At 44.2% G+C, this 12,511-nt stretch overlaps 1 protein-coding gene and 1 pseudogene across 3 annotated transcripts in view; both read left to right on the forward strand.

Moving 5' to 3' along the window:
- Window positions 1-12,511, forward strand: part of kcna4 (potassium voltage-gated channel, shaker-related subfamily, member 4) — a 72,407-nt gene that overhangs the window by 5,895 nt on the left and 54,001 nt on the right. The window lies entirely within an intron of this gene.
- LOC116218004 lies at window positions 4,273-7,816 on the forward strand (annotated as a pseudogene).

Consider the following 12,511-nt stretch of genomic DNA (forward strand, 5'->3'; position numbering starts at 1 on the left):
TTTGTATTTGTGTGTTTGCAGATATTAGAAACAGAGAAACATACTAGAGGGGTGATTGTGTACTGTGTGTGTGTGTGTGTGTGTGTGTGTGTGTGTGTGTGTGTGTGTGTGTGTGTGTGTGTGTGTGTGTGTGTGTGTGTGTGAGAGATAGAGATGAGAAAGGTGTGTGTGTGTGTTGGGTGTTAGTATTCCAGCATCGGGGCTACACTGGCCTGGACATCCAGATCACCTTTCAGGACCTATCCCCTTACGCTCCTCAGCTGATCTGTGTGCGATACGGAATTATATAAAGTAATTAGGCGAGAGAGAGGAACGCGACGCCTCTATTTATTTAATGGGAACCAGGCAGAAGACTCTTCATCACCCACTTCATTAGAGGTGGAAACTGCAGCACTGCTAACAACCGTATTGTAATTTCCACTGGCTGCTGTCCTCAGACCAGACCCCTGAGGGAGTGGAGACAGCTGCACCTGATAGGGTGACTGGACACCTCCCCTCTCCTAACTACGCTTGTTTCTCTGTGTCACCACATGCAACGTGAATATAATATATCAAATGATGCCAAGGGCTGACCACACCTATTTGAATCGCCTCATATTTTAAGCATAGATCTGTTCTGGAACTACATGAATATAAGTGGACAAATATACACCTTTTAGTCATATACAGGCTCTAACAGGTATTGGCTGATCTCCATGTCTGTGCTGTTATCCCAGGTGATGCACAAACAAGGACATCATGGGTATTCCTGTTAGTTGTGTGCATCGGACAGCCATGTTTGCCAGGCTGCCATTCAAAATGGCTGATGTCCAGTGATCTCTCTGTAATGGCTGATGCCCAGTGGTCTCTCTTTAATGGCGTATGTGCAGTGGTCTCTCTGTAATGGCTGATGTCCAGTGGTCTCTCTGTAATGAAGTAAGGGCTTATGTGCAGTGGTCTCTCTGTAATGAAGTAAGGGCTTATGTGCAGTGGTCTCTCTGTAATGGCTGATGTCCAGTGGTTTCTCTGTAATGGCTTATGTGCAGTGGTTTCTCTGTAATGAAGTAAGGGCTTATGTCCAGTGGTTTTTCTGTAATGGCTCATGTCCAGTGGTCTCTCTGTAATGAAGTAAGGGCTTATGTGCAGTGGTCTCTCTGTAATGAAGTAAGGGCTTATGTCCAGGTGTCTCTCTGTAATGGAAATGAAATGTGAGCACATCAGCATAATTGTTCATGTATAACCAGCAGTAGTCTGCATAATAGTTTGCCAGACAAAAGGCAGTATTGTGTAGCCTTGCGTTTGTGAGACACCATAGATGAAACAGTATAATAACGTGTTTTAAACCGTGTAGGTCAGAGTGTGAATACCATTCCTCCACTACCACCACTTTCATAATTAGTGTGTGTGTGGGTGTAAGAATTTGACCTCTCTTGCTGTGCAGTTTGGCCCTGTTCTTTTGTGTTTTATGGGTGACCAGAAAACGATATAAATTATTCATTGCAAGGCAGTATAACATTATGAAATCTTGCATCAGTGTCAATCAAACAGTGTGCTGGGGAAGTGTGTGTGTTTTTGTGTATGCGTGTCCATATATGTAAGTGTAATTGTGTGCATGTGTGTGTGGGTGTGTGTGTTTGTGTGTTAGCGTGTATATGTGTATGTGTGTGTTTGTGTGTTAGCGTGTATACATGCGTATGTGTGTGTTTGTGTGTTAGCGTGTATACATGCGTATGTGTGTGTTTGTGTGTTAGCATGTATACATGCGTATGTGTGTGTGTGTGTTTGTGTGCATGTACCCAAATCAAAGTAATCCAGAGGTTGACCTTGAGCATCACTTCTCTTTATCACTATCCCACTGTTTGTCTTTTTAAAGGCCATCTTTGGGGATCACCCTGCTGTGGTGCTAATGCTCCTCTCATGTCCCCCTACCCCTCTGGCTCTCTCTTCCTGCCTCTGGGACTCCCAGGGACACCAGGCTAGGAGCACCGTGTGCTGCAGTGCACTTAAACAATGTGCGGTTGTTTTTTATCTTTTTTTTCCTGCAGTACACTTAAATGATGTGCTGTCGTCGTTTCTCCTTTTTTCTGCAGTGCACTTAAACAATGTGCGGTTGTTGTTTATCTTTTGTTCTGCAGTGCACTTAAATTATGTGCTGTTGTCGTTTCTCCTTTTTTCTGCAGTGCACTTAAACAATGTGCAGTTGTTGTTTAGCTTTTTTCTGCAGTGCACTTAAACAATGTGCGGTTGGTGTTTATCTTTTTTTTCCCTGCGGTACACTTAATGTGTGGTTGTTGTTTTTGTAGATCGACAGATTTGGAAATAAAACAGGCTTTTTGAGAAGGTGTAGAGAAAATGGCTGTGGTCCTGCTTTCTTCTCCTTCTCTCCTGCTGTTCTTCCCACCCACACACCCACACAAACACACACACATGTACATACACAGTCACACAGACATCAAGCACTCACACACACACACACACACAGCTCTGACTCTCGGACTTGTGAAGTGACCAGTTTCTTTTGTTTCACAGGTAGTGACTAATTCGTTTGCACTCCGGGGTTGAGGTGTATCTCGGTGTGTTGTAAGCGCAGGCCGGACTCCGCTCTCTCAGATGACTCATGCCTCTGCTGCACAGACTACAAACACAATGAGCCCCCACACAGCTCCCCTACGCCCCCGCCAACACCTCGGTTCCCTCTTTGTTAAATGCAGAACAGACACAGATACAAGTTGAAAGGAAACCTGTGGCACCTAGAGAATTTTGCGGTGTGTGTGTTTGTTTGTGTGTGTGTGTGTGTTTGTGTATGTGGAGGTGTGGGGGGGGGGGTGAAGAAGGGGTGGTTATGTTTGTGTGTGCATGTGTGTGTGTGTGTGTGGGGGGGGGATCAGCGAGATCAGCTTCAACCCAGACAGTAACCCTGTGAGGGTGTGTGTGTGTGTTTGTGTGTGTGTGTGTGTATGTGTGTGTGTGTGTGTGTGTGTGTGTGTGTGTGTGTGTGTGTGTGTGTGTGTGTGTGTGTGTGTGTGTGTGTTTGTCCACCCTGGCACAGCCAGTGTCCAGACGTCGGTCTCCACTGTTGTCTCCTCTCTGCAAGCTTGAGCATTGTTCCAATTAGATTCCTCTGCTGACCATGCAGATTTCATTATTTTAAAGGGACGTGCAGAATGTCATTCTTTTAAAGGGACGTGCAGGGCGTCTCAGGTTCATTAAAAAAGCCTCTTTGCTTCCCGGTGTTTACCCGTTGGCTTTTAACAAGAAACTGCTCATTAATTTTAGTACTCAGAACTACGTTAGACCCAGAATTTTTTATATCATGCCATGGCAGAACCGTATTCATCATAGTTGAGTGTAGATTTCCAGCTCATAAACCACCGCAGCCTCTCACAGGCTGAATGGCAGAGGGAGAGGCACCACATTAGGCAAAGGCACCACAGGCTAAGAGCGGCAGTTTATTAGATGAATAAAACAGCACCAACTGCGGTTGAGGTATAACTCAAAAGGCCAAACTATTAATATCCCTTCCCCCGGTCTGTTATTCCCGTGGAGTATGCACAACAATACGCGCGCATGCCACACTCACTGGTGGCGGAGATTTGCACTGCGCGTGACTCGAGCTTACCCATGACAGGTTGTCTACAAACAGCCATTTTAGTCCGGGGGGCTGTGAGTGTTAATATTTAGGAGAGTGAGCAGGGTACTTTTAGGGTCCACAGTTGAATATAAAAATTATTCATATGATCGAAATATCTGTTTGTACTGATCTGTGAATTTTGAGGAGAAGCTCTTGATTCTTAGCCTTGACAACTGTATTTAATGATGACTTATAAATGAACTGTAGACATATCTGTTTTTACTATGAAAACTTTACGCTTTTCCCTTTAAATCCTCTGAGAGTTGATATGAGTTCAACAACACGTTGTTACGGCCAGATAGTAAAAGTTTATATTCCCCCCATGCTTAAATTGCCCTTAAATTTGGCATAGGTAACAGCTCAGCTTGTCCTGGGGTACTCCAAAATGGCAGTCTGTGGTGATAATGGGTTTAATTAAATTTTCGGTGTGAATAAACATTTGAAAGTATTCTAAAGGTTTTCTGGTCATTTTCATTTTCAAAACTGCATAGAATTGTGGTAAAAACACAGGCCTTTACTTTAGAGCTGTACTTCCATGGACCTGTAACTTGCATATGTGACTATGAATCACTTACTGTAAACTCAGTTGAGTCAATACTGGTGGCCTGGTTAGAACCTGTAAATGTCTACAGTGATTGTGCCGACATGCAATTCAAGCTAGGATGCCTGTACTCATGTATCCACTTTACTGTCCAGACTCAGACTCAGACTCAGCTGTGTAATGTTATCAAGACTATTATCACTTCTACCTGTATTCAATCCATGGAGAAATGCAAAAAAACTAGTTTGGTCTAAAATACAATACTGGTGGTTGTATGGCAGACATGAATTGAGCTCACACTACTTTAATGGACTTCATTGTATTTTGATAAATTTGGTTAATGAACAAGTTAGCAATGAATGAGTTGTCGGTGGAAGATGAAGAGAGAGAAGAGGAGAGGGGAAGAAAGAGACATAGCTTCATTTATACCATGGACGATAAAGAGGAGACTATCCCTCTTACTGACAGGCGTCCCCAGACAGGATATGAAAAAGTTTATAGTGACTTTGGCTAGGGAGTTGTGATAAATGTATCAGGTCTAAAGTTTGAGACCTCTTTGGATTAAATACTTTTTTAATAGGAACCGACAAATCTTCGATGCCATTCTCTACCATTAGCAATCAGTGGGGTGATTAAAGAGACCCGTTAACGTTCCATTTGACGTATTTTTTTTAGAAGAGATTGCCTTCTTTGAACTCGAGGAAGATGCAATTCTAAAGTGTTGAGAAGACGAGGGCTTTGTGACAGAGGAAGAGAAACCGCTACCAGAGGACGAATTAAAACGTCGAATCTTACTCCTACCCAGTGAGAGGCATTGCTGGTGTGTCCGTTTTAGCCATTATTATCCATTTGAATTATCTTCTGTCTGGAAACAACCCTCAACCCTGAGACCAACTCATCTCATGCTGAGAGTGAACCATAATCTTTTAACGACCCATTTTTCATTGTCGGAACAATATGCATCGCTTGGTTTCCTTTTGAAATAATAGTGCACCTTTTTGCCTGCCAAAGAAAAGTGGCTTTAAAAAAATGATATGATTGATAGCATTGATTTTTGTGTCCATTTAGCCTTATTTCATGATGCTTATACCAGTCCTTGCACAGTCGCAGGTCAGTTAACCCACTGGACCAAAGATCATGAGTCTCAGAATTGTTCAGTTGGTCCGAGAGTTCCGGATCTTAAAACTCTCTGGGCACTGAAGATCGTTCGGGACATGTTTCATGCATTCATTTGAGAGCTCGGCCTGCTCATCTTCTTCCTAGTCATCTACATCATCCTCTTCTCCAGCATGATATACTTCACTGAATCTGCCCACCCCAATGCTCAGTTCTGGAGCATCCCTGAAGCCTTCTGGTGGGCCATCGTTACGTTACCATGACAACGGTTGGCTAGAGTGACATTAATCCAATAATGGCCGAATAGAAGATAGTGGGTTCCCTCTGTGCCGTCACCGGTGTCCTAACCGTCGTCTTGCTTGTCTCCATCACCTTGTCCAACCTCACTAACTACTTCAGACAGACAGGGAGGAACACGTCCTGATGATGGAGCAGTGCTGCGCTGACTACTTGCCCCCTCCTTAGGAGAAGCAGGAGACCCCTGTCCAGTTCCTCCATCAGAGCCAATAACACTTACCCTGATAGCAAAAGGCCAGTGTTGGCCTGTCGACCACTGGCGCTCCACTGGGGGCAGAGCTGGCGGTCCACTGGCTTTCTGCTCATTGGTTTTGGGCCGTTCTGCTGTTGAGTTACAGACAAACGGCCCACCGTTTTGCCACTCGCTTTCAATTTTTTTTTTTCACTCATATATACTTCTTCAATCATTCTCACCAAACATTTGGTTATCATCTTAATATCCACGCCCAGTTACATTAAAGATGATGGTGGTCCGAGAGCGGACCAGATGTGGCACACCACCAGAGGCGTACCGACACAAAATCCACTGGTCGACCGATAGAGGCTTGCTATCTGGGGAGAAACACAGTGCCACCTCTGAAAGTGCCGTGGCCAAAATGACAAAATATAGAAAGGTTCAATCTGTTTGTTTTTTAAATACAGTACATTTGTGGGCAATACAAACGTTTTTAATAAAGTACGTTTGTGTGCTTGTGTTAAACAAACACAAAATGGTAATGTGGTTTTCTGCTATGGTAAATGTTATTGTTTCTGAACTTTGTCCAACACTGATGTCCAGAGGATTCAGGAAATGGTTTAGCATAAGTTGACAAACACAGACAGAGTATATTTTTCAGTTAAAAAATAAGTGGGTTATGATTAGAAAGAAAAACAGTTTCGACTCACTGAATAGTCTGTCAAACCTGAGAGACACAAAATAAGCCTTGCAGTGACCAGAATTAATCTTAGCTGCGGGCAAATTTGAGAATGTTTTTTTTTTTTACATTTGCAGACTAATTAATAAACCAAAGTTCCTTAAGCACTGTAACAGGCACAGCGTTGGCCTTTGAGCAGACTAAAATGATGAAAAGGACTCACTACCACATTTATATCAGAAGTCAAAATTATTCAAAATACCACAAGGTAAATTACACTTGTTGGTCAGAAAGTGCACTGTTGCCCTGGAGAAACAACTGATGCGATGTTTAATCATTTTATTCCTGATTAAAATACACATCCCAGCTTTCTTATTTTCACACTGGGATTCGTGTAGTGTAATTAGACAAAGGCTGAAGAAAGGTGTCCACAGGCTGTCTTGGCCCTAAGATCACTAATTGGCCAATAGTTCTGTTTTCTCTCTCCAGTGGAACACTAAATGCTGTCCCCATTCACATGGTTTTGAACAGGGAATGAACCCAATCAGAATACTGAGCTAAATGTCACCAGTTCGTGGAAGCAATTAGACATTTCCATGACACTATCCTTTAAATGTGTTTTCCTTGATCTGCTATTTGCACATTACTCAGAGTAGCATTGGCTAGAAACATTGTGACATAATGCAAATGTAAAGGATAATATTAAGTTGAAAATGTAAATGTTAAGACTTAATTATTTGATTAAATTAGACTACCTCGACTAAATCAGAGCCAAGTCTTGACCAACTCGTATAAAATGGGCGGCTCTGAAACCGATCTTTCCTTTGACATCTAATATTTTTTTGTGTTGTAAGCTTGGACTGAAGCCTGGGCATGCAGCAGTCTGTGGTCTGTGGTCTAGGACATGACGTCCAGTCAAGCCTTTATTAGTTGTCCTGTTGTTCAGCTGGAACAGCCCAGTGCGAAGCGCAACCCCAGTACATCTTACGACAAGGTGGAGGTCGCAACACCACTCCAACTCTAAATCTACACCATGCAGTGAGTGAAGAGATTTCTGTGTGCCTCGTCTGAGAGGGACTTGCAAATGTCTGTTGAAACGTGTTTTTTGGGGATGCATGCTCTTCCTCTTTTGGTTTTTCCTCTTCCTCCCCTCTGGATAGGATCTGCAAGGTTACACAACGTCATGCACACGTCCCAGGCCTGTGCGCACTCACACACACACACCCCCCCACACACATTCACTCACACACACACACACACGCCTACACACATTCACTCACACACACACAAACACACACACCCTTGCTGGATCTGAGCCTGGAGAGGCAGTGTTTGATGCTGAGCCGTTGGGTCTGTCCCACACACAGGAAGGTTATTATCTGCGGGGCAAAGAGCGATGTTCCCAGCGGACCAGAAAGCCCTCACGACCCTCACAGTTCACGGAGCTAAATTATGCCCGTGTGCGTCTATAGTGGGGTTCGTGTGACCCCAACGACCTCTGCTGTGGGGGTCAGCGTGTGCTGTTTGCCCACCCCACTGGCGCTCGTCACCCCACGCTCAGCTGAGGTTGCCGTGGTAGTGGGCAGGAAGTGGCTGACATTAGCAGGGTTGCACTGGTGGAACAGGCCTGATGTCAACTGACAGTCACCCTGTATGATGCAACAGATAAACAGAGGTGCTAAGAGGTGCTGACACACACACTTACACACAGGTCTAACACACACACATCCCTGACACACACACACACATACACACTTACACACAGGTCTAACACACACACACCCCTGACACACACACACACACACACACACACACTTACACACAGGTCTAACACACACACACACACACACCTGATACACATACACATACACACTTACACACAGGTCAAACACACACACACCCCTGACACACGCACACATACACACTTACACACAGGTCTAACACACACACACACACACCTGACACACACACACACTTACACACAGGTCTGACTAACACACACACCCCTGACACACACACACACACTTACACACACATACGCACACACACACAACACTCACACTTACACACAGGTCTAACACACACACACACCCATATACACGCAACTCACACACAAGTCAAACACACATACACTTCAGACCCCACACTCTTCCTGCTCACAAGCCTAAAGCACACAGAAACCTCATTCACAAATCTCACACACTACTGTTTCCCTGGCTGGGGTTCAGGGGGCGTTCCTGCCACAGAGCTCGGACGAGCCAAAAGTGTTTTTTATTCCTTGAATTAGACAGGCACACACTGAGAAGCTGCCGGCTTGGCCGCGACTACTGCACTACCTCACGGATGAGACCCTACGGCTCCAGTGTACTTAGTCAGATGGAGTGCCGTTTCAGACTACCACTTTATATTTAGTGGCCTTGTTACTGTGTACATACGCAAGTAATACATTGCAAAATGTAGGCTACTTCTAAAGTAAGTGTGCTATTATAGGTAACTATCCCTAATCCAAACCAAACCACAAACCCGCTAGCCCATCTTGTACCAACATTTACTTCAGTTCAACATCAACTGCTTTCCCATGTTTTCTGATACTCAAACGGAACCTTTTTTAAACCCAATACACAAATCACAAAACTACACACTAAGTGCAAAAAAAAGCAAAACAACACTGCATTCAAAATCTCAAATTTTTCCATCAATAGACTGCAGTATAGACAAAGTCGCTCAGTTTTCCAAAGCACTTTGCCCATGTGCTGCACATAGACAGTGGACCTTCAGTGCCACCAGTGCTTCCCTACACATGATAGTTATCTGAAAAAGAATACAGACTGAACTGAAATTCAGAGATCTATGACTATATATATATATATATCCTCAACACATACATGAAAAGGATCATAGAGTTTTGAATGCACAATTTCATTCAGAGATCTATGACTTCTGTGTAGAATTTCCCCAAAAATGTAATCTCTTTTCAGAAAACTTGTGTATGCAGCACAGCAAATAGCACATTGTAATTATGCATTAATTAAAGCATCACCTAATGTAAAATGAGGCCATGACTATTGCCATTGATAAGCTTTTAGAGTTGAAGTCTCTTTGCCTTCTTTCCTGCTCCACTCGTTCAGTGTGTTTCTCCTGCAGAAAAGTGTTGATGTGTGAAGTTGCATTAATTACCTTGTGTCGGGATGCGAACAGGAATAGCCAAAATTCTGTGTTGCTATGGCTACAGCAGCCTGGCTCCAGCACCTTGGTAACGTGCTCTTAGAGCTGTGAAACCCCTTAAATCTGCAGCAGTCACCCATGTGTGTTTTCACCTGTCAGGCAGTTCTGTGGATCCGCCGGGGGTGACACCAGCCTATCAGGGAGCTCTTAGAGACAGGCCTATTTGGGAAGCACTGTTAGCATTAGCTGCTGGGGACACTGAGCTTCTCTCATTATCAGACAAAAGTCCTGATTTTTTCAAATGTATCAGTGATTATAAGGAAGATATATGCATTAATTCAAGGGTAAGTCATGTGACTACCAACAGATTAAGGAGAGAGGAAGGTAGTCTGTATGGTTTAAGGAAATGAAATGAGTGGCATTGCGTTGCCTAGTGTTTGAAGCTGCCACACATGCGACGAGAAGTGGCCCACCATACTGCATAGCTGATAGGACAAAGTGATGGTATCATATGAAGCATGTCTCCTTACATGGTATTCATTTTGGTTGTTTGTAGGTGACTAACTTTCACCAGCTGAGGGCTAGACTTGGAAATATGGAAGAGATTGGTTCTGTGTTTAGTATGATCCGAAAATGTGGTAAGGGGAATTGAATTGAACTGAACGGAATGAGTGAGTTGAACTGAATTGAACTGAATTGAACTGAATTGAACAGAACTGAATAGGTGAATTGAACTGAATTGAACTAAACTGAATGAGTCAATTGAACTGAACTGAATTGAGCTGAATTGAGCTGAATTGAGCTGAATTGAGCTGAAGTGAATTGAACTGAATAAGTGAATTGAACTGAATAAGTGAATTAAACTGAATTGAACTGAACTGAACTGAACGGAACTGAATTGAACTGAATTGAATGAGTGGTTCTCAGTAGCACAGGTGACAGAGCTGAAAGTCATGGAGTCGCTGATGTCATGAATGCTGGTCATCAGTGGCGGTTTGTGAACTGAAAACAAAACCTTTTTTGGGGGGGATTTTCTTTATTGTCTGTCTGATGGGTCCAGCATGTCCCACAGGCACATGCACATAACAACACCCACATAACAACACACACACAACCACATACACACACGCACAACCACACACACACACACACACACACTACCACACACACACACAACCACATACACACACACACTACCACACACACACACACACACACAATGACATACACACACACACTACCACACACACACACACACACACCCATACACAGGCACATGCACATACCCATACGCACAGACAATCACACATTGTAGAGGCCATGCTGAGTGGTGTAAGGAAAAGCTGTCATCTTCTCTTACCCCTTACGTGTCCCCTGCCTTAAGCTCACCCATTCTGCCCCGTCATCAGCACCAACACCACCCCCCACCCCTCCTTCCCGCTCTCATCCATCCTCCTCTCTTTGTTTAAGGCCACAAAGCATTGTGGGATATCCTTGGGGCTTTGGCCGACCTTGGTCAGCCTGTGACCCTCTGCCTCCTGGACTGTCTTCAAGCGTCCATTTTGCACCGTGCACCCAGTTTCATCAACACAATTCAATTGCTAGTGGGACTCAATGTGCCCAGATGCAATTGGGTTGTGTGACTGTGTGTGTGTGTGGGTGTGTATCCGTGTGTGTGATTGTATGTTTGTGTGTGTGTGTGTGTGTGTGTGTGTGTGTGTGTGTGTGTGTGTGTGTGTGTGTGTGTGTGTGAGTGTGTGTGTGTATGTGTACAAGACACGTGTGTGTGTGTGTGTGTGTGTGTGTGTGTGTGTGTGTGTGTGTGTGTGTGTGTTTGGACTAACAACAGTGACCTTCTGTGTGGCACAGTGCCTGCCAGGGAGAGCAAAGGCAGGCCCTCTGAGTGTGTGTGTGTGTGTATATGTGTGTGTGTGCAAGAAACAACTTGGATGCATTACCTTGTAGTTTTTTGTGTGTTCCTGGCTTATGTGCGTGATACCGTGTTTGCGTCTCTGTGTGTGTGTGTGTGTGAGAGAGACAGAGAGAGACAGAGAGCAAAAGAGTCTGTGTGTCCAGTGCAGAGAGCACTGCTTATTAGCCAAGGACAGTGGATTCCTCCTTGCCCGCTGTTCTTCCCCACCGAACAGACAGCTTAATGGCCTTCTCTCTGGAAGACAGATTTTAGTAGAAAGCACGCACAAAAGAAGAGACCCAGCATCCGTGCTTATAACTATTTATTTTTCCGAGACTGATAAGAAAAACAAAAGGGTAGAGATGAGGTCACTGCGAGCGTCTCTGGCGTGGTCAAGGAAGACCGTTGTTGTCATGGTGATTATTTCTGCGCCGCGTGTTTACCCTCCCCTGTTTCCGCTTATTTAATTTGCTGTTCGCACCGCTCTTCTCTGGGGAGCCAGGGCAGAAATTACACATTTTTTGCGTCTGGAAAAGAGGAAAAGAAAAGAAGAAAAAAAAGGAAAAAGAGAGACGAGAACATGGCGTATTTCCTGCTGGGTGAGTAAATGCTCCGCTGTGTGAACTCGCTCTTCTCTTCGGCGCTTTGGGATTTACTTACACAGCTTAAGACCCCCCCCCTAAAAAAAAGAAATAAAGAAGAGTCGCTAACTGGAGACATTAGCTCCTGTGCCACTTGTGCGTCTGTCTCCAAATACAGATGATGATTATTTGTGGCCATGGTCATTAATTCATGTTCCTCACTTCCATATGTTCATGCATATGAATGCAGAGTCTGACACAGAGAGACGCAAACGCATCAGCGTTCTAACAGGGATGTTCTAAGCACCGTCTGTCGCCTGGAACAATCTCTCTCTCTCTCTCTCTCTCTCTCTCTTTCTTTCTTTCTTTCCCTCTTCTTATGTCTGTCTTTTTCTCTCACTCTTTCTCAGTCTTCTCCTCTCTTTATGTTTCTCT

Source organism: Clupea harengus, chromosome 20 (assembly GCF_900700415.2).
Source record: "Clupea harengus chromosome 20, Ch_v2.0.2, whole genome shotgun sequence".
In the NCBI taxonomy this organism is placed as follows: domain Eukaryota; kingdom Metazoa; phylum Chordata; class Actinopteri; order Clupeiformes; family Clupeidae; genus Clupea; species Clupea harengus.